Raw genomic sequence first — 23,290 nt, forward strand, 5'->3', positions numbered from 1 at the left:
ATGGTAATTGGGATAAAAAAACCCATGGTTCTAAAAAGGTAGATTGTGCCAGACCAACCTGATCTCCTTGTTTGATAAGATAACTGATTTTTTAGACAAAGGACATGCAGTAGATGTAATCTACCTGGATGTCAGTAAGGCATTTGATTCAGTTCCACATGGGAAATTGTTAGTTAAAATGGAGAAGATGGGGATTAATATGAGAGAATTAAGGAACTGGTTAAAGGGGAGACTACAATGGGTCATACTGAAAGGTGAATTGTTAGGCTGGAGGGAGGTTATTAGTGGCATTCCTGGATCGATCTTGGGACCAACCTTATTTAATATTTTTATTACTGATCTTGGCACAAAAAGTGGGAGTGTGCTAATCAAATTTGCAGATGGCACAAAGTTGGGTGATATTACCAGTACAGAGGAAGATAGGAATATCCTACAAGAAGATCTGGGCAACCTTGTAAACTGGAGTAATAGAAATGGGATGAAATTAAATAGTGCAAAATACACAGTCATGCATTTAGGGACAAACAACAAGAATTTTTGCTATAAACTGGGGACGTATCAGTGGGAAGTGACAGAGAAGGAGAAAGACCTGGTGTAGTGGTTGATCACAGGATGACTATGAGCCACCAATGGCTTTAAGGTGGTGGCATAGGTTAGAGCTTCTCCTCAGCAACTTTAATTTACACCAGGGCCTGGCAGTTTGAGATCAAGGAGCCACAATTATCTGTTGCTCCCCTTTCTCTGCAGAGCTTGGGCAGGGTGAATCTGCCCTGATGTGTTCAGAGATCTGTTTCCTCTCATGGAGCAAGTCTGAAGCCTGACACTGACTATAAAATCCTCTCTTTCATCCCTGCCCATAAGTTGTGGAAAGGCCATGTGCGTCCTCCCCCCTTTATATTAAAACAACAGGAGTCTGGTGGCACCTTAAAGACTAACAGATTTATTTGGGCATGAGCTTTTGTGAGTAAAAAACCCACTTCTTCAGATGAAGACTAACATGGCTACCCCCTGATACTCCCTTTATATTGTTTTCCTGCCTGGCTCCTTCCCTTGCTGGCTGATGCTGTTGACAAACCAGTGTTGTCTGTGTAAAGGACAAGGCATCAAGCTCCCATGGCTGAAAGATTCTAGTTGGACTTTTGCCAGCAACTGGGTGTAGCAGCTGGCGTGGGGAAGCTTTCCACTTGAGGGGAAGAAGGGAAGGAAAACTAACAAGAGATGTAGCAATCAGATGGCTCCGGACTCAGACCACTCTACCTGCTAGGTTGTTAATAATCATTTGCTCTTTAATAGTAACCCTCTGCCCTTAAATCATAAATCCCTGATGCTTACGTTGCCCTTTCATTCAAGGAGCTTAAACATCATTACAAATGTTAATTAATTCTCCCTACCCACCCCTTGCTGATGGGAAAATGAAGCTCACTATGTCAGATGGTGGCAGAGTAGGGAAAGCGAACACAGTAGTTCTGACAGCCAGATCCCTGCTCCAACTTCTAGAGTACCCACACTTCTAAAGTATAAAGAACGGGGGAGGGGGTTCATTAATGTGGCTCGCTGGGGCATGCCTACTGATGTCATATAAGGGGGAAAATGTAATGTCTTAAAATAGATAATTGGAGTTCATGCAAAATACAAAAGGAATGTCTCTTTTCACTAGTAGATTCCTCATTTTCCTAGTGTGTGGAGTAAACCTGTATTTGACCTAAAGCATAGAATGGAGTCTTGCAGGAGAGGGCAGTGTGGTCCAGTGGCTAGATTTCAGGCTTGGGAGTCAGGAGGCCTGGGTTCTATCCCCAATTCTGCCAGAGACTTGCTCTGTTACCTTTATGTGCCTTCAGTTCCCCCTCAGTAAAAATGGGGATAAGCTGTTTGAGATCATGAAGGTGTAAAAGCACTCTGAAAAGGGTAAGCATCACTGGAGAAGTTTGCCAGTGCAATAAAATACTGCCAGGGGTGTGTTGCTCCAAGTCTTCCACAATGAGATTGTGCTATAGAAATGTGTGAAACGTAACTTTGAACAATGACAAAGTGTAAACATAGGTAAAGCTAATTAATCATAGGGAAACAATGCATCAAGGTGTACAGTTACTCCCAGATCTACATTTAATTGGCCACTCAGATTCCTGCTGTTTCTCTCCCCCTCCCACACCCTGGGGTCCCACACATTCCCGTCACAAAAGCCTTTCCATGTTTATCACCCCACCCCTGAATACTTGGCTATGGTATTCAAAATGTGACAGATACTATGTGCAGGCCTAAGGGGTTAGCTTTGCTTTGCAGTTGGTTGCCCTGCCAGATACAGCTATCCCCTTTAAGGATGATCTTCAGAGCCTGTCAAGTTTCAGAGTAACAGCCGTGTTAGTCTGTATTCGCAAAAAGAAAAGGAGTACTTGTGGCACCTTAGAGACTAACCAATTTATTTGAGCATGAGCTTTCGTGAGCTACAGCTCACTTCATCGGATGCATACCGTGGAAACTGCAGCAGACATTATATACACACTCTCAATTATCCTGAATGAGCTCAAGGCTCTCCCTCAAGACCTGAGCATGCTACTCCCCCATGCCAGCACAGTTGGGAAGCTAAGGGCTGGGAATCTACCTGCTGTTTCCCAGCCCAGGTACCACTGTGGAGCACCAGCCATTCTCCAGACCTGAATTCTTCCTTTATTATAAAGTACTTTAATGACCCAACCTGCAATTGTGTTTCATTAAACTCTCCTTTGTCAGTACTGGCGGCTGATCCTAATCATACAACCTAGCAATGGGAGTTCACACCTGGACACACCTATCCCACCTTTTCCCCTCTTTCCACTCCATGGGGGTTCTTTCTGGGCACCCAGGCCTCACTCTCCACTGTGGGTTGTCCTTCATACTTGGGTGAAGTGTGTGTGAAACAACCCCTAGTGTGATGGAGAATTCTGACTGGTAGCACTTTGCACTGTAAATAAATACAAAAGTTACATCCTTGGAGAATCAAGGAATATATTAGTTCCCACACTCAGGCCTCAAGCACATGTCTAACTTTAAGCACGTAAGTGTAAGTCGTCCCGCCATGGCACAACATGGGAGTTAAGTCTGAAAGTTACACACAAGCTTAGGTGCTTTTGCTGGATTGGGGCCTCGGTCCATGAGGAGAAGTATCTCAAATTGCCTCCACCAGTGATTGCCAGGCAATGATGTGCACTAACCACACTCAGCCCACCTCCTCTAAAGTTAAAATTGCTAAAAAGCTGGAGGCTGGGGGACGGGACATTTACATGGCGTAAGGACCCTGTGTTGGGGGACTGATGATGATAACCTGTTAGCCTGTTATATTTTCAAAAGTGAAAGGTTTATTTCTGGAGGCTGAGTGAAGCCCCAGATCAAAGTAGGAGAATAGAGGGTTAGGTTTCATAGACAAGCCAGGGCAGGTTAAATGCCTTTACTTCTGCAGAAAGATAGACAAACCAGATCACCCTTGGGAAGCCCGACCCCCAGTGGGGGACAGATTAGCAACGCCACTGGTATATTTACACACTTGGAAGGAGTGAGCGCCAGTCAGTGACTGTATCTAAGGTTGGGCTTGTGTGGTGCTGCAGTGAAGAGGCTTCTCCATGTTCAAAGGAGAAAGGTCAGGTCTAGATAAACAGTACGTGGTCCCAGTAGCTTTAGTCCCCATCACAGAATCACTGAGGTGGTAAGAAAAACTTTAACAGCTGTAGTGCTGCTTTTAAACCTAACAGTAAAGGATGGGTCAGGAGGTCACTGCTTCAGTGCCCCTGGGAAGGAGAGAACTTTTTCCTGGAATCCTTTGAAAACCTTAACTAAATTAGTGTGACTGCATTTGCTAAATGCTTGAGAAATCCAGATGGCTCAGGTCACAGGCTTCCCTATAAGCAGAGACACCGATAACTGTTTGCATTCCCATACCCAGAGACATAAGTAATGGTGCTACTTCCTGGGATGATTATATAAAATAGTATATATAAAATAGTAGCCAATACATGTGAAAAATAAACATTGGTGGTATTTGGAGTTTTGTCTGGTATCCCCTTCTCTGCTCCTTCCTTTTTTCCTTTCCCTCCACCTTCACTTCTTCATCTCACCTCCTTTTCCACTATCTCTCCTTTTGCCCTCTTCTACCTCTACTCTGCCCTATGTCACACAGCTCAGTTCACTGCTGGTGGTGGGCCTGGGACATCAGTGGGGAGTTCTAATAAAGATAGACAAGAGCCTGAATCAAAACTCTAAATCCAAATAACCCCCTCACCTGCAAACTTTGCAGGTGGGAAGTCCTGAAACCTAGATCTAATTTTTTATTAAATATTATTATTAGTATTTGCTGTCTCCTTTCCTTGTAATGGGATGAACCAAAGCTGATCCAAATTTCTGAGGTGTTTATTCACAATATGATTAGGATTTGGCCGCTCAGGTCTGTCCCCTAACTGGTATTTCAGGTAAATAGCTGATGCAATGGATTAGTAGATGATTAAACCAGTGGCAATCTCAGAGTGCTACTTATTACACAAAAATGTGGTCATACTGTTCCCTCTTCCCCAGTTCCCTTTACTCTGTTTCATTTATCTACTGGGTCTTGATTTTGAGCTCTGTGTGTCAGGGACTGTTTGTAAAGCACTTGGTGCAATTGAGCCAATGATCCTTGGCTGGGGCTCCAGGTAGTGGTGTAATGCAATAAATATTAACAACATGATAGGAGTGGAGGGGGAAGACAGCTACGTATGGCAGTGTCAGCTGTTGTTATTACTGATACAGCTGCATAGGTACAAGATGCTGTACAAACACATAAGAAGATCAGGGTCTCAATATCGGAGGTCTCTTACACTGTAAAGATCTGATCCTGCAAGGTGCTGCTGAGCTCCCTCAGTTCACATTCAAGTCACATGAAATGCTCAGGCTGCCCTGAAGTACCCCCAAGGGATGCGAGAACTCACACAGCTTTAGAATCTTGAAATTCTGTCCTTAGACAAGAACATAACCTGGTGGAGAAAGGCAGAACTAGAACCAAAGGCTGGGAGTTAAGGCCAGGCAAATTCAAGTTAGAAATAATGCACAAAGTTTTTAATAGGGAAGGTGATTGACCATTGGAACAAATGACCTGGAGATGTGGTGAATTCTCCATCTGTTGAAGTCTTCATATCAAGACTGGATGATTCTCTGGAAGATGGGCTTCTGCCAAACACAAGTGATTGGGCTCAATACAAGGGTCACAGGGTGAAATTCTCTGGTCTGTGTTGTTCAGGAGATCAGACTCGCTGATCATTCTGGTCCCTTCTGGTCTTAAAATCTTTGACTCTGAGACCTGACCTCTGTTTGGCTCTGACAAATTACAGCTTCCCAGCTGCTTTGATGTTGTATTACCTTTTATTTTTCATTCCTCTGGGTGTCCTGGAAACAGAGCAAGAAATACTTTTAAACAAGATCACTTACTTTCAAGGTGGCATCTTTCACAGCACACTCTGCTGCTTAGTTAAACAAAACATAATGGTTTTAAATTAAATTCCTCTTCGGGGAGGGGAGAACAGTTTTCATTTAGGGGGAGATCTGGTTTTGAGAAACATGATACATGTCACCAGACTTCAAACTTTCCAAAAGTTCTAACAATTCCATGAAGCCTAAGTCCTCAGTGAGTCCTCTCTATCCAATTACAGGGCAAGGTGAAGGAGGTTAGCATTGGAAGGCAGGTGAAACGAATTGGTTCGAAGGAGGAAAGGAAGCCAAATCCTTGTTTCGTTGAAGGCAATGGGAGTTTTGTTAAGGACTTAGGAAGGATGGCTGAGGAACTGGAGTGGTTCTTGGGAGTTCAGGTTTCAGTTCCTGGCTCTGCCACAGATTTCTTGTATAACCTTAAGCGTGCCATTTAATCTCGCTGTACTTCGTATGTAAAGTGGGGATGATAACATCTGTCTAGCCTATTTAGGTTGTAAACTCTTTGGAGCAGGGACTGTCTTGCTTTGTGAATATATAGCTCCTCGTACAATGGGGCCCTGATCTTGGTTGGAGCCTCTCTAGGTGATACTGCAATGCTAATAATAATGAGAATGACGTCAGTGGCACCAGGTTTTGTCTTGTGCAGAAATATGACTTTTTTGTGGTCACTGGATCCTCAGTTAAGTTGATCAAAATTACAAGATCTTTACTGCACATCTGTAGAGCACCGGTTTTTAAACTGCACGATTGACACCCTAACTGGTGTAGCTTCTCTGTGGAAATAAAGTAATTCAGATCAATGTGGGAAAAATTATAGTAGAGCGGCACTTTACAGAAGACTAGGAGCTTGTTTGATTACTGTACAGGTTTAAACAGAAAAGCCACTCTGTTTCTGACCTGGTCGCTAACTGAGTGGTGGGTGAATCAGAATTTGGGCCATGTGGTCAATCCTTCATGCCACGGGCTGTGCGCGGTGTGGTAGCAGGATGCTCAGCCTCCACTGGGAGCAGTAGGAGGTATCTGACACTGCTGACAAAGAACCCAGGGGTAGCAGGGTTGTGTTACAGAAGAAGGCATATCCAGTTCTCCTCATATAGAAAGACGAGTCAGCTCACTGCATGGCCTTTCAGTGTGGGGAATAATTGGGAAAATGTAAGAGCCCATCTGTCCTAATGAAAAACAAAACTGCTTAGACTGTTGGTCTTTCATCAGTTGAGACTGAGCCGATCACAACACGTCTTCCAATCTTCTCTCGCTCTGGCCATCCTTCACCATGCTTGTCCATATCTCCTTGTTAGGAAGTCATCCCACCTTTTTGGAGGCCGACGGCATGGCCGTTTCTGTTCTCGCAGATATCACTCGGATATAGCTGCGGTCCATCTGTTGTCCCTGAGTCGGGCCACATGTCCCACCCACCGCATTTTGCTGAGCCTGCTTTCAACAACAACGTCTCGCACTCCAGACTGCTGCCTAATTATTTCATTGGGGATGTGATTGCGGAGCGAAATGCCCAAAAATATTCGTTCCATCGCCCTCTGTGTGACAAACAGTTGTTGTTCTTCAATCTTTGTCAGCGACCATGTTTCGCTGCCATATAACATTGCTGGAAGCACGGTCGAGTTAAAAAGATTCGCACAAGTTGTTTTGCTGATCTTTCCTTGGAGGATGTCCTTGATGTCATTGAATGCGTACCATCCAGCTTTTTTTCTGCGTGACAATTTGCCTTTCTGATCGTGGCGCATATTGACTTCCTGGCCCAAATAAAGTATTTATCAACCTCTTGGATCTGCTCTCCTCCAAGAGTTATTTGGGTTCTTGGCAGAACATCTGATCTCATGTATTTTGTTTTTGACCGGTTCATTTTTAATCCGACTTGACTACTTTTCGCGTTCAGTTGTTTAAGCATTCTCTCAAGCTTGGCTGTATTTTTGGCTATCAGCACAATATCATCTGCAAACCTGAGATGGTTTAGCCGCTTGCCGTTGATATTAATCCCACCTTTCAAGTTTGTGTGTCGAAAAACCAATTCAAGACAGGCTGTGAATAGTTTTGGTGAAAGTGTATCTCCTCGTTTCGCACCTTTCTCGATGGGGATTCGGAGGAGAGTATCGAACAGCAATATGTCTGTGCTGCAGCCAGAGTTTGCTTCCTTTAGTAATGTGATATATTTCGCGCTGATGCCCTGTTCTGAAAGAGCTTCAAAAACAGTGTTAGTCTCTATGCTGTCGAACGCCTTCTCATAATTCACAAAGGCAATGCACAAAGGGCACTTGTATTCCCTTGAACGCTCTAGTAGTTGGTTTAGAGTGAAGATCTGGTCTATTCTGCTGTAATTCCTTTGAAAGCCAGCCTGCTCTCTAGGTTGCTGTTCATCCAGGTTTCGCGACAGTTGATTTGTTATTATTTTAGTGAACAACTTATAGATATGCGAAAGCAGGCAGATCGGGCACTAGTTCTTTAGATTTTCTCGATTGCCTTTCTTATGCAGCAAGATGGTATTGGACTCTTTCCAACTGGATGGTATCTTCTGGCTGAACCTTTGGGCGAGAGCTTTCCAAACTTTCTGACCTCTCTCCTTAAGCACTTCTGCTGTCAGACCATCCTTACCTGGAGCCTTCCCCTCTTTCATTTGGGCGTGACGGACTTCGCTGATGAGAACCGGGAGTATGTGTTCATTGGTTTGTTGAAGTGATGGCATTGGGACATCTATACGGGATGCAAACAGCTGGGTGTAGAAATCCCTGCAAATTGTCTCCATCTCTGTTCGATCAGTTACTGATTTTCTGTCCCTGTTCTCCAAAGCTGATAATGATGACCTGTACAATGCCAGTTCCTGTTTGAATTTTTTGAGACTTTTACGATCTTCAGCAGCCTTTAGGAGCTTTTCGGTTCGAAATTTCTTGAAGTCTTCCTTCAACTTCATTCGTATGAGCTTGCAGAGAAGGGAGTACTCAAGCCTGTCGCTGCCATTTCTTTTCATTTTCCTCCTCTTCTCCAGTAAAGTCTTTGTATTCTCCAAGATTCTTCCGCTAGCTCTTCTTGGTCTTTCACTCTCAGCTGAGTTCACAAACATTTCAGTCTCTTACTGAAGTTCTCATAATCGTCATCGCAGTCGTCCAGGAGGCTCCAATCTTCCCTAGAAATGTTTTCCTTCAGGATTGCCTCGTTGAAAGCTACCAGTTGGTGCCTTCTGTTCACCATACACAGCACCTTTTTCTCCACCTTCACAGTGAATGTGAGTCTGGCTCTCAGTAGGCGATGAGCGCTACCGATATTGAATGATGGCACTACTGAAATATTCTGCACGATGCGTTGTCTATCAATCAGAAAGTACTTTCTGAAAAACAAAACAGCGTGTGTTATTCCTGCCACTTCTTGTCCAGTGATGCCAATCAGGGCCCTGATCGCCAGCAAAGTCAGCAGAACTGAAACTTTTAAACTGGGCAGAGCTTACAGTGAGACTTCAGTAGGTCAGGCGCCAATTCCTCAGATACTGTGGTGCTCAAATGACTCCGAAAAGCCTATAAATAAAGACATTAACCATGGATTCACAGCATGGCCCACAGTGAAACAAAACGGATCAGTCCTCAAGGGTACTGAGCAGCTGTGTAACATTGTGGTTACCTGGGTTATACTTCCCAGATTGCACTTGTCTGCCTTTAAGGCAGCCTGTCACACACTTAACATGGTATGGTTTATTTATTGCAAGACCCAAGGTCGCTTGTCCTCACTTCTGGTGTCAGGTTACAGCTCTTAGGTGGGCTTCTCTTCATGGAAAAATTTCACCCCAACATAGCACATGACCTCTTAGGCTGAGAAAGTGATTCTTTTTGTCTGTTGATGCAAATGCTTCTTTGGGAACACTTGGATTCTGGTATTTCCTATCTTTTCTAGGGTGGGAAAACCTCCTCTTGAGAACGTGCCCTTTCATGTGCTGAGCCAGGCAGCCAGTGTGCTGTGTAATTTCTCTGCAGTACATGAAATATAGCTGCTGAGTCAGGAAAGAACTGTGACTCAGAAACTCCAGGAGCATCAGCAGGTCAAGAGGTATACTCCCAAGGTAAGGAAAAATCCTCTATAAGAGGAAACAAGGAACGTATAGTGCAGTGTGCATTATATAAACAGGGCACCCTACTCAAAACTGAAATATAAGCTCCAGCTCCTTCACCAGGCTGCACTGGTTGGTTGGTCAAGAGGCAATAGACACATTTAGTGATAAACTTCGGGCACTGCAGAGAGCCTGATTTTTCACAAGTACTGAGCATACACTGCACCACTTGCGATCAGAGGGTGCTGAAGCTGCTTAGCACATCCTGAAAATCAGACCCACAGTGCTTAATTGTAGAGTTGGGTGAGAAGTGGTTTTTTTCCCCATGGAAAACTTCAATTTTGGCAGAAATTCATTTTCCAAAATATTTGCTTTGGAAATGCTGGTGTGGTGACTCATGGAGACTGCAGTTCGGGTGCCTCCAGCTCCCATTCTCCTTTATAGACAGGGATCCCGCATTGTTGGACTACATCTCCCATGATGTACTGTGGTCTCCACAGTTGGAGAAGGGAGGCAGTCCATCATGGGAGTCCCTAGCCATGGTGCATTATGGGAGATATAGTCTGGCCATGTCTACAGACCTCTGTTGGTATAACTACGTAGCTCAGGGGTGTGAAAGATTCACATCCCCTATGCTGATGCAGTTATGCCAACCTTGCCCCCTGGGCAGACAGCGCTGTGTCAAGGGGAGAGTTTCACCAGTTACACCAGTGCAGCTGCACCACGGTAGCACTGTACATGAAGACAAGCCCTGAGTACCTTTCCCAGGCCTGTGGAAGAGCTCTGCGTATCTCAGAAGCTTGTCTCACCAACAGAAGTTGGTCCAATTAAAGATATGACCTCACCCACCTTGTCTCTCCAAAATAGTTGTTGAGCATAAAGACAGTGGTAAATACAGTTAACATTTGAAACCCATCTCAGTGGATAGTCTCAATAACACATCAGCTTCCAAGTTCAGTGGAATCGCTCATATGCGTAGAGGTACTCATGTGCATAAATGTTCATAGGATTGGGGACTAAAGGACCATTTTGATCCTGAAACTGGTATGTTTTTATTTTATGGATCCTATAAGGTATCACACTGACCTCCTTTAGATTTTAGATCTCTTTTGGTTCTTGTTTTTTTTTGTTTTTGTTTTTTTAAATTGAAGAAGTCTACCATACCTCAGACCATTTAGTTTGGTTCTGATCAAAATCGTCCAAGTGAGTCCAAACAAAAACCAAGATATAAATCTTATCAGAATAGTCTTTTTTGTGTGTGGGGGGAGGCGGACGAGGCGGATACACTTCTGTTTCTTCTAGATTGTAAACTCTCCAGGGCAGTGGACTGTTTTATACTGTGACAGATGCGTTATCTGCTCTTAACAAATAATGAATAATAATAAATAGTAATCCAAAACAACAACAAAATTAATTTAAAAAATCACTTAAAGCTGCTGGGTGACAGGAATATACTAACCTATTGCATCACTTACAAACCCCAAGGGGCACTGTAAGTCTGACACAGCTCACCCAACAGGATACAAAGTATTCTAGCCAAGTATAAAGTAATACATATGTAAGTATAATAATGTAATGCCGCCCAACAGTCCTGTAACCCGTCACAGAACAACCGCCACAATAACTAGGATCCAGCGTGAATACTATCCTTTCGCCAGTAATCTCAAAATAGAAACACACCACAAAAACCTTTCGGGGAATAGAAAAACACATAGAAAGTGTACATGTTCCAGTTAATGACACACAACCCCAGATTCTCTGTTGAACTCCACGCCCTTTGCACTTCTCAGGTATCACAGATGGAACCTCTGTCAGTTGTAAATAGCCAGTGGAGAATTTCCCTTGTGGAATTCCCCCTGCTGCTGTAAAGCTCCTGAGGTAGCTGCCCCCCACTGTCCAGCAAGGGATGGGGAAGGGGAAGGATGTGTCAGAGATGCTTCATAATGCTATGCTGGTCCTCCGCTCGCTGCTTTAACAAATGCTGGCACTGGTGGCGCAGAATCAGAGTGCTGGCAATTAGCTCTGACGCTTCCCCAGCAGCAAATTGTTGGCCCACAATAGAGAATCCAGCCCATGCTGTTTAGTAACAAAGGGCCTGGTCCATCCCTGCATTTCTCTAATGTCATACTGGTGTTATTCCATTGCAGTTGTACCAAAATAAAGTAATTTAGTGGCGAATCAAATGCAAAGTATCTCTGGTGCGGGGCGGGGGGAGATGAGTTTTGGATTATTTTTTGTAATCTGTTGTTTGCTAAAATCAGATAATGAATTTGGCACTGTACCTTTCCTGGAGAGTTAACAATCTTGGATCCCAAAGCTGCAAAGACTTAGTCATGCTTCATGTTAAACATGTGACAGTAATCTCATCAAACCCACTGACTTTGATGAGATGATTCAGATGCTTAATACTAAGCATGTGCACATGAGCCTTGGCAGGATCAGGGCCTAACAGATACATAGAGGATCAGAGTCTGATACACTTGCACCCATTGAGTAGTACCTTACCCTCAAGTAGCTTCATTGATTTGTGGAATCAGGTATGAATCCCCAGGAGTAAGCGGTTCAGAATCTGGCCCACAGAGAAGATATTTAGATTGTAGGTAGATATTCTATGTAGATACTGATATTTATGTTGTGGGCCTCATGGAAGAAATGGGTCTTCTGAGTGAGAAAATGGTGAGGAGAAACTACAACATCCACAGCACCAGGGACCTTCTACTATAGTCCTTCACCACTACTATAGCCCTTCACCATGCTGGGAGGCACCTGTATGTTCCCAAACCTCCTTTTCTCCTTGTATCATGTTTGTTAAGTTTGTAGTGGGTAGACTGCAAAATACCTAAAATGAAGGGCCTGCCCCACAGTCCTTTAGTCAGGTCTCAGATCTTTTAAAGCTCTAATCCTTAACGGCTTTGGCAGATGATTGGAGTTTAGAAAACATCAAGTAGGCACATTTCATTCCAGGCAGTTCCTCTCTAAACAGAGATTATTTTCTCAAACCCCATGTAGATCTCTGCGAAGAAAGGCGACAGTTTTATGGCACAGCCCTATCGTTGGAAAAACACAGGCTTTTAATTATTTTTATGAAGCAAGTTTATCTTGCTGTGCTTGATAGTAACTCCCTGTTGGCCTTTTTACTCAGTAATAATCCAAATCAACATGCTGTAGGGATTTCCCTTAAAATTCACAGACTAAAGCCTGTAATTAAGGAATCTGGAATCTTATAAGCCGCTGTGATATGATCAGACTGATGTTTTGTAACCCTGGTTTGTGGAACATTTGAGCTGCTTCTCTGAGCAGTGCTGATAGAAAACTTTCCCATATGCCTACGTGAGCCATGTGGAGTCTGAACAATCTAAAACTAGCTCACTCTCACATTGAGATAATTCTCAGCTGATCATGGGCCCAGTCCTGCAATCTTTGAGTACAAACTGCTTTGATACAGAGAGGGGAGGATGAAGGAAGAAGTTGAATAAAAATATATGGCCTGGTTCTGCACTACTGAAGTCAATGCAATTTTAAAATCGACAAAGAAATGCTTTGTCCACGCAAATAGCCTGTGGAACTCATTGTCACAAGATCTCATTGCTCCCAAGAGTGTAACAGGATTTCAAAAAGGACTGGATATTTTTATGGATAAAAAGAACATCCAGAGTTGTAGTAGCAAGGCTGAAAAAGAGAGTTTGGGAGGGATATAAATCAGTCAGTTTATGGGCACAAGCCAGCCCCTCAACTATGGAGTTTAGGAGAAAACTTTGTTTGAAGACAGATTATGCTATAACCACCTACTGGAGGGTTTCTTACACTTTCCTCTGAAGCAGCTGGTACAGGCCACTGGCAGAGACAGAATACTTGTCTAGATAGAGTCATTCAAATCCTGTACGGCAATTCCTGTGCTCATATTGGAAGTCTTCCAACTGACTTAAAAGTAAGCAGCACTGGACCCATAAGGACTCCAGGTGCACTTGGTGAAAGTACCAGCTGATTAGCTGGCAGCAGCTCAAATGGTGTAACAGGTTGTTTTCTTACAGGTGCAGCTTGGATTACAGCAGAGCACTCCCCCCTTGTGTGGTCATATCAGCTTCAATTACTGTTGTCACCTGGTTGCCAATGAGGCCCTGAGCTTGAGTTCTCTGTGTGTGTATTATCTCAGCCATTGTCCTAGAGCTGCTTTGTTTAAAGAACCATTAACCTTTTATGGCCTTGAAGGATCTGAACCTTGGGATTTCTTTAGGCTTTTAAAAAGTTACTATTATTAGTCAATGAAAGTGGATGGCCAGCAATACTGTGACATAGAAAGCAGAGGAAGATTCACCAGGAGTAAAACATCAGAGAATATTTATTGACTTTGAAATGCTAACCGAGGAGATTTATGGTTACACTGCAGGACTGGGCCCTTGATACTAACTCTGCATAGATTTAGCATTGGAGGAGAAGAAGGTGGCCTCATAATTGATTTCTGTACTTAACTATAATGCTTAGCTGCAAGTGGGTGCTGGGTTTTAATTCTAAAACAACTGGTCTATAACACTAACTTTGAAAAGTGAAATAAACCTTCAGCACTTTGTAATGAACAACAGCATTGTATTCACATTGCTCTTTATGTATTGTTTTAACGGAGAAGCTGGTGTGCCAGTTAACTTCGACTAGAAAGGGATTTGTTTTTTAAATTGAAATGTGGTGTGCTCATAAAAGGTGCTAGCTTTACAGCCCTGGAAGCTGAGGAAGTTTTAAGCAGTGTTGTAGCCTTGTCAGTCCCAGAATATTAGAGAGACAAGGTGGGTGAGGTAATATCTTTTATTGGACCAACTTCTTTTGGTGAGAGAGACAAGCTTTTGAGCTTACATGGAGCTCTCTTAAGCCTTCACAATGCAGTTGGTAGTGCAACGGCAAACTGCTTTGTCTACGACAGGAAACTGGAATGGTCATTTTGTACTTGGAAACCGTAAAATGGCCCAGGTTTGCTGTGGTTCACAAACATAGTCTGAATTTTCAGTTTTGGAGTGAAACCCAGAAGTAGGGGAATGTGGGCTGGTTTGGGATTTCTTTATGGTTCCACATAGCTCTTCTCAACCCTCCCCCCATCCCCTGAGGTGGGAGATGAGGTGGAACAAAGGCCCTACAATGAACAAATAACAGGAGGTGATTTAAGATATGTAGGATAAATAACGCTTTCCATGACAGGTCAGTATTTTTTCTATTAACTTTTTATTAAACTTTAAAATACACAGAAAAACAAACATTATAAATGGTATATAAACTTCTCATAATGTATTAGCCATGTGCTAGCTAACCTTAGCTATACATTAAACATTTCAGTACATATATAATATGAATGGTAAAAATCATATTAGTGTAGGACTTGAAGGGACCTCGAGAGGTCATCTAGTCCAGTTCCCTGCACTCACGGCAGGGCTAAGTATTATTTAGACCAGGGGTAAGCAAGCTGATTTGCAGAGGCACTCACACTGCCCAGGTCCTGGCCACCGATCCGGGGGGCTCTGCATTCTTAAACATTTTAAAAACCTTATTTACTTTACATACAAAAATAGTTTAGTTATATATTCTAGACTTATAGAAAGAGACCTTCTAAAAACATTAAAATGTATTACTGGCACACGAAACCTTAAATTAGAGTGAATAAATGAAGAGTTGGCACACCACTTCTGAAAGGTTACCAACCCCTGATTTAGACCATCCTTGACATCCTTGTCTAGCCTGCTCTTAAAAATCTCCAATGATGGAGATTCCACAACCTCCCTAAATTTATTCCAGGACAGGAAGTTTTTCCTAATGTCCAACCTAGACAGCTCTTGCTGCAATTTAAACCCATTGCTTCTTGTCCTATCCTCAGAGTTTAAGGAGAACAATTTTTCTCCATCCTCCTTGTAACAAGCTTTTATGTACTTCAAAACTTTTATGATGTCCCCTCTCAGTCTTCTCTTCTCCAGACTAAACAAACCCAATTTTTTCAATCTTCCCTTGGAGGTCATGTTTTCTAGACCTTTAATCATTTTTGTTGCTCTTTTCTGGACTTTCTCCAATTTGCCCACATCTTTCCTGAAATGTGGCACCCAGAACTGGACATACTACTACTGTTGAGGCCTAATCAGCGTGGAGTAGAGTGGAAGAATTACTTCTCATGTCTTGCTTACAACACTCCTGCTCATACATCCCAGAAGGATCTTTGCTTTTTTTAGCAACAGTTACACTATTGACTCATATTTAGCTTGTGGTCCACTATGCCCCCCAGATCCCTCTCCACAGTACTCTTTCCTAGGTAGTCATTTCCCATTTTGTCTGTATGCAATGGATTGTTCCTTCCTAAGTGGAGGACTTTGTATTTGTCCTTATTGAATTTCATCCTATTTACTTCACACTGTTTCTCCAGTTTGTCCAGATCATTTTGACCAGTTTGATATGAATCAGTTATTTGTATTACACAATTTACAGTTTGTTTATAAAGAAAAATTATTAAGATAACAAAAGAATAGAAGCAAAATTCAGAGGAGGGGGATAGAGTTGTGGAGAGAAGGAAGTGGGCAGAGAGGAGGGGACAGGTCAGAATTTCTGATAAGAACATATGAATGGCCACAGTGGGTCAGACCAGTGGTCCACCTATCTAGCCCAGCAGTCACAGGCTAGGGACACCCAGAGCATGGGGTTGCGTCCCTGACCATTTTGTCTAATAGCCATTGTTGGGTCAGTCCTCCGTGAACTTATCTAGTTCTTTTTTGAACCCAGCTATACTTTTGGCCTTCACAATATCCCCTGGCAACAAGTTTTACAGGTTGACTCTGCATATTATGTGAAGAAATACTTCCTTATCTTTGTTTTAAACCTGCTGCCTATTCATTTTATTGTGTGACCCATGGTTCTTGTGTTATGAGAAGGAGTAAATAATGCTTTTTCTCCACACCATTCATATTTTTTAAGACCTTTATCATCTCTCCCCTTAGTCATCTCTTTTAAAAGATCGGGAATTTTCAACTTGGAAATCTCTCCTCATATGGGAGATGCTCCATCCCCCTAATAATTTTTGCTGCCCTTCTCTGTATTCAATTCAAGATGGGACAACCGGAACAGCACTCAGTATTCATATGTGGCTGTCCCATGGATTATTATAGAGGCATCATGATACACTGTTTATTATATATCCTTTTTCTAATGGTCCCTAACCTTGTGAGGTTTTTGACTGCCACTGCAATTGTAGCTGATGTTTGCAGAGAACTGTCCACACAGTGCCTCCAAGATCTATTTCTTGAGTGGTAACAGTTGATTTAGACCCCCATGATTTTGTATGTATAGTTAGGATTATGTTTTCCAACATGCACTTACGAGCATTGAATTCCATCTGCCATTTTGTTGCTCAGCCACCCAGTTTTGTGAGATCCCTTTGCAACGCTTGGCAATTTGTTTTGGATTTAGCTATTTTGAGTAATTTTGCATCATCTGCAAATTTTGCCATGGGTGACAATGATAATGGTGGGAAAGAGACTTTCTCAATGGAAGGCCACCCCTTGACTTGAAGGGAATGCAGATCAGCCCCCCCCCCCCGGATTTGAGTGTAGAAAAGTAAGACATTTGAAAAGTGCAGGAGGGGACCTTAAAATCCCAGGCTTTTTTTTAGTGAGGGGACTAAGCCACAGGATAAGGAACAGGATCTGGATTTGGAAGACCCCAGGGCTTGGATCTGTGGCCTTTTGGGGGAGTGGGAGGGGGCTTTTAAAGATAGGGGCATGTGGCCAAAATTGGAGTGGGGTAGGAATTTGACCCCCTCCCCCCGACCCAACGAGTGGGGGGGTGCTCAGCTGAGGGGCTGGCTGAGGAGCCTGGGCCAGCAGCATAAGCCTCTGGCTTTACACAGATCCCTGCCCACACCTGCGAGCCCTGGCAGGGCAGGGGGCGGGGCCGGGCCGGGCCGGGCCGGGGGGCGGGGCCGCGCCGTGCAGAGGGAGGCTGCAGGTTGCTCAGACCTTCGCAGCGAGGAGTTGCGGCTGGAGACGCCGCCGCCGCCTGAGCTCGGGCGATCGCCGCTGCCCCCCGCCACCGCGCCTTGGAGGCGCCGGAAGAGGATCGGGCCCGAGCTCCCCGCAAACAAGTTTGCAAAGGGGAGCGGAGAGCAGCCGCCGCCTGAGCTCTGTGTGTGTGCGCGGGGAGGAGGCGCTGCTCCTGCGGGCTGGGTGAGGTGCTCTGCCAAGAGGATTTGCTTTGCTGCGTCTGTCCCGGCTTCTGGGAGAGGAAATTCAGCCAGGTAGGTGCAGCTGCTGCTGCTCGGCGATCGGTGCCCCCGCTCGCCTCCCTGCTGTCCTGTCCTGTCTCCCCCCCTCCCGCCAGGGCGCAGCCCACATCCACCCAGCGTCCTTCCTTTGCCCCCGGCCTCTTAGTGCAATGACTGTCCCTCTTGCTTTCTCCTGTGGCCCCCTGGCAACCTGCTCCATTATTTTCTCCTCCCCGGAGGAAACCTCCTTTAGCTCTTTCTTTAAAATACTTTATGTATTTTTTTTAAAAAAAATTTCTCTGTGGGCTTTTCACCTGGCCTGCCTTCTTGTGTGCGGCTCATTCCGCTCCCCACATGCCACTCTTTGAGGTCTAAGTCCCCTTTCATCTCCTGGGCTGTTTTTAGATGGAAGTGCAGCCTGCTGTGAAATCAGATTATCTGGAGTTTCTGGTTTATTCCTCTTAAGGCAGAGGAGAGAGGGACACGGCTTGGGGGTGGGGTGGTGGAGGAGGAAATTCATTTATTCTTCTATAAGTACTAAAAAGTTCTTAGCCTAGCCTAGGAAGAGCTTTTAAATACAATCTGTTGAAATTAAAGCCCAGGGTGGGAATTAAGACATCAACAACAACCACCCACCTACATTTAATGCAGTGGATTGTCTGTCTGAAGCGATTTGCATGTGGCATAATCAGCTGCGGCTCAGAGACATGCATGCTACACCTTGTGTTTGGCTCACATGTATTTAACCTTTTACTTGCTGTCTAGCCAGCTGTATTCCCCCCCCCCCCCGTTAGTCACTCAGGGTTGGTGCGTGAATAGAAGATTGTACCATTGGCAGACCTAACAAATGAATAATTCCATTGTATGTGCCGGCTCTGTGCCCCGAGACAGCCAATTGTCACTATCTCTGACATTCAGGAGATTTTGTGCCACCCCGGAATGGGTACAGGTGGCACCGGTTGCCGCAGGTTTAGCTTTTGTTGTGTAGGTAATTGTATTTACCCTCTCTTGGGCAACAGGATTTTCAGTTGTCTCACAGCTAGTTGTTAAGTTAAAACCAATACCGTTTTATGGCATAACTTCTGCATGGAGGGTTTAAACACTTCTTATGTGTCTTAAGTGGACCTGTTGTGGTTTTTGGTGAACAACAGATCTCTTTTCCTTCCACAACTATTTCACTCCAATGCCAGACAGAGCAGTAATAGCAGAAATATTGGGGAGAAGGTGAGACCAGTGCAGCCTAATACAGGTACTGTAAAATCTGCAGTGAGAGGTGAAATGGCCCCCTGAAGCTGTGTCCATTTACCTTCTTTAATGGCTCTTTCCATTAAGACACACTACAGCATGCCATTGTACCTGTTCTACAAGTCTGTCTTCCTTGCTGCTGCTATGGGGCTTGTCCTGATTCCCTTCTATTCTACTCCTTATTGTCCCAGGCAGTCCCCTGGGTTCTGTTCCCAGTTCTGACACTGACTGGCTCTATGACTGTTGACAAATCCTTTGACATAGGTGGGCAAATACAAAGTAAAGCACAGTGGAAGGACTAATCTGAATTACTCCTGCACCTTGTATTCTAAATTAATTGTAACCCCTCAGGAGAAGAACCAGGGTGTCAGTGTGGACAACTCAATGAGAACTTCTGTTTAGCATGCAGTTGCAGTAAAAAAATAAAAGCAAACAATGTCAGACTGCAGAAGAAATGGACTAGAAAATAAAATTGCAAATATTATTATTTTAATATAGAAACCAATGCCCTTGCCCTGTAAATGTGCCACAAGATATCCCTGATAACAAGAGCTTAGACTTTTAAGTCACTTATATGAACAAGAACTTCCATAGTCCTACCTTCTTTGCCTCAGTCTTTGTCAAATGGGTATAATACTGAGCTATTTCCCAGGTTGCTAGTTAGATTCTAATTAACATTTGTAAAGTGCTCCTGATTTTCCCAGATGAAAGGTGCTATAGAAATGTAAAAGCTTTGTTCATCATCCATCTGACTATGGGCTCTCCAGACCCTTTATCCACACCCATGATCACACTGTCTGATCTTAGTCTGAACAATAACCTATGTTTCAGTAGCTCTGTCCCAGTTTTGAAAAAGTTCATATTTTGGTGTGGTTTATGATATAATTGCGGGTGTTTTTTAAAGCCTTTCCATTGCTAATTTAATGGGTATAATTTATGCTTAAGATGAAGACCTGACATGTCAGGTGTCCAGAAGTGAGTATTAACGTGGTTGGTCTACTAGGCACTTATAAAAGCTTTTGGGGAGGAAGAAAATGGTTATGGTACTAGATGGGAATCAGCAGATCTGGGTTAATTGCTGGCTCTGCCACAGATGCCCTGTATGACATTGAGCAAGACGCTTAATCTGTCTATGCCTCAGATCCACCGTATGTAAAATCAGAATAATAATGTTGCTTTTCTCCATTCTTTTTGTCTGGCTGATCTATTTAGATTGTAAATTCTTTGGGGCAGGGACAGTCTTTTACTATGTACAGCAGGTAGAATAATGGGGTTAATTACTCTCATAACACACAAACCCTGATCCTGGAAAACAGTTACATCTGTGTTTAACTGTACTACCTTGAGTAATTCTGTAAAGCTAAGCCCGTAAGTCTTTGCAGGGTCCTAATAATAGTCACTAATGTGTGTCGATCCTAGTAGAAATACTTTTGCTTTATGAAATTAATATCTTTATATGTTTCCTTCAGTCTTTCATCTTAAATGAATAAACAAACTCAAACTGATCATAAATCTTTACTGGTAGATAAGGAGGTGTAATATTCTGTGGTAGTGCCCAGTGGCAACAATAAGGATGTGCTAGGTGCTGTACAAACATGCAGTAAAACACTGTCCTCTCCAAAAAGCTTGCATTGTAATTTAATTTAGGAATGTGAAGTAGGTGAGTTAGTTTCTGTGTCCCTGCTGCATTGCACTTCCCTGAAAATAAGAAATAGGTAGTACCTGCTGGGATTAGCCTTGGGCACTTGAGAAATAAATTGGGAGCAGTCAGTCCCTCCAGAGAAATGGTAGGTTTTCATTTTATTTGAAAATTCAAGTGGGCAGAGTATAAATGCGCAAATGCCATTATTTTTTTCCTTTGAAGTGAAATAACCTCTTAGCGAGGCCAGCTTCACGGGTATTATAAAAAAAAAAAAAAGGGGGGGGGGAGGGAAGACACGATCCAAATCCTGAGATCCCGTGATTTGTTTGTCAGCTTCAGGCGCAGTAATGCAGCTCCCATAAAAATTGAAATCTCTTAATGACAGCTCAGGATAAAATGACTTGGTGAGCTGTGCAAACTGTCCTAGCCATGACCCTCCTGGCATTGGCAGGGTTCTAAGCCCATTTACCATCTGCACAGCAGTGGCAAAAGCTACTCTCAAAAATGCATCCGATGAAGTGAGCTGTAGCTCACGAAAGCTTATGCTCAAATAAATTGGTTAGTCTCTAAGGTGCCACAAGTACTCCTTTTCTTTTTGCGGTTACAGACTAACACGGCTGCTGCTCTAAAAGCTACTTTGTGCTTGTCCTTGTGCTGTTTAATGTTATGAGTCAGCTTAGGCTCCCCCCCCTCCCCCCCCGGTGCAGCTGGACTTGAATTGGAGCAGCAAAGGCATGTGGGATGAATAAAAAATCATTTTAGGTTTGTCTGTGTCATCTTGAGTGATATTCTATTATAAATAATAAATCCCTTAAACACTGCACATGAGTTCAAGTGGAAGCACTGTATTTTTGTCTGTCTTGGAGGCTTTAGTTGGAGCACCAGAGTGGAGTCAGTTCTGATGTAGGAGGGTTCCAGCTGGGTGCTGGAATGATCTCCGTACAGCATCTCCATCTCTACAGTAACAGAGATGAAAAATTTCCCTGTTTGAGCTGGGTGCCGGGCTGGGCTGTTGTGGGGACCACCCTGAGTTGAGCAGAGGGTGGGCTTGCTGGCTGGTGGAAGGCATGTTCGGCGGGGTGGGTGGATGAACTGAAGCTGGCATGGCCGGAGTAGCCCTAGAAAAAGGCTGGTGTCTTCTGTATGATCCTTTTCCTGTTACTGCCAGTTCAAGGAAAGATGTAAGCTTTGAGGTTTCTCCAAATCTCTCAAGTACACATTGCCTAGGAGGAGCTCTTGGGACCTGAGAGAGTCTTGAGTGGTGGCGAAGTTTAATAGAAATTGGCCAGTGTCCGTGTTTGCATCATTCCGATTCTTTCCTTCTGCAGAGTATGATTACGCTCATCATGTTTTTTCATCCTTAGTCCATAACATGTTTCAATAGGAATAAACTTGCCTTTTAATTTCCCTTGCCTTGTGACTGTTGCTTATAGTTACAAAAAACAGCGGTAGGCTGGTGGGGGGAAGGAGCTGCCCTTTGATAGGATACTGTTATAGGGACATAGAGGAGGCCACTTAGCCTTGAGCACTTCATTGGAACAAAGTAAGTGTGTTTGGCAGCATAAACAAGCTCAGTTATCACCTGCTAGAAGTAACCACCAGTATCCTTGCTCTGGTCAGTTTGGGGAGCGGGGGGAGCTGGTTTTAACTCTGGTTCATTGTCCGTGCAATAGTGTTAGAGACAGGGCAGTTCTACAGTACAGAATTAAATCACTATTACTAGGTCGCTTGGGGGGTGAAAGATCCACTCTCCGAAGTGACAAAGTTATACTGATCTAAGCGCTGGTACAGACAGCACTCTGTGGCCAGAAGAGCTTCTCCTGCTGATAGAGGTACCACCTCTCGCAGAGGTGGATTAACTATACTGACGGGAGAGCTCTCTTCTCTTGGCATAGAGCATCTTCATTAAAGCACTACAGTGGTGCCGATGAAATGTAGACCTGCCTAGAGCAGCTGATCCTCAGAGGCACTGAGAACTCCACTTCCCTTAACTGCCATTTGAATTTTGGGTGCTGGCACTTCTGAGAATCAAGCTTATAGTGTGTTGTTTGGAGTGAGGTGGGAAGGAGAGTGATTGACAGCGTGTCCCAAAAGGGTGGGAAGGACTTATCAGAAATGAGTTTGCATGGATACAGTTGGGGAGGGGGAAGGATGTACTGAAGGTTTTGATGTGTTCATGGAAATGATCCAAAGAGGCATCTCTGAGAAGATGTAACTTTCACCACTCCCTCCAATAACACAGCAGACTCCTAGCACAAATGCTACAGGATTCTGTGATGCCAGTAAGCTCTGGGATAAGAGAACTTTGGTGGTCCTAGTGTGGTAACCTCTGAAGAAAATTGTTTGTGCAGTCATAACTTGCAGTGGCTTGACACCTTGAGCTGTCAGCAGAGGAACACTGGGTTGTGCACACTTCCATTCATGTTTCCTCCTTGTTCCAGGAAAATTCAAGTCACTGTACTTGGAATCCTCAGTGGGGTACTGGGGATGTCCCTAAAGAAGGCTACACACAGTCACTTGTACAAGGAAAATGGGGGCTGGATGGAAATTGTGTGTGCATGTATCTTGAAAGCTTTATTGGAAGTGTATGGAGGGTAGAAGGTTCTCTCTTAAACCCACTTGCCCTGGTTATGTAGCAGTGTTTCTCATCCCATTAATGAAAAGGCATGACTCCCAGAGGGCAGGGGTGTGCAGGGCAATTTTGTAA

General features: G+C 43.9%; 1 protein-coding gene across 3 annotated transcripts in view; it reads left to right on the forward strand.

The window, feature by feature from the left end:
- RASSF7 (Ras association domain family member 7) overlaps window positions 1-23,290 on the forward strand; it is a 122,345-nt gene that overhangs the window by 31,608 nt on the left and 67,447 nt on the right. The window contains exon 1 of one of the 3 annotated variants that reach the window (XM_073347122.2): window positions 17,438-17,729. The exons of the other annotated variants lie outside the window; for them this stretch is intronic. The gene's annotated coding sequence lies outside the window, so the exon portion shown is untranslated. Of the gene's footprint in view, window positions 1-17,437; window positions 17,730-23,290 lie in introns of those variants that run through there. 3 annotated transcript variants of the gene reach the window in all.

This window comes from Lepidochelys kempii, chromosome 6 (genome assembly GCF_965140285.1).
Source record: "Lepidochelys kempii isolate rLepKem1 chromosome 6, rLepKem1.hap1, whole genome shotgun sequence".
Taxonomy (NCBI): Eukaryota; Metazoa; Chordata; order Testudines; family Cheloniidae; genus Lepidochelys; species Lepidochelys kempii.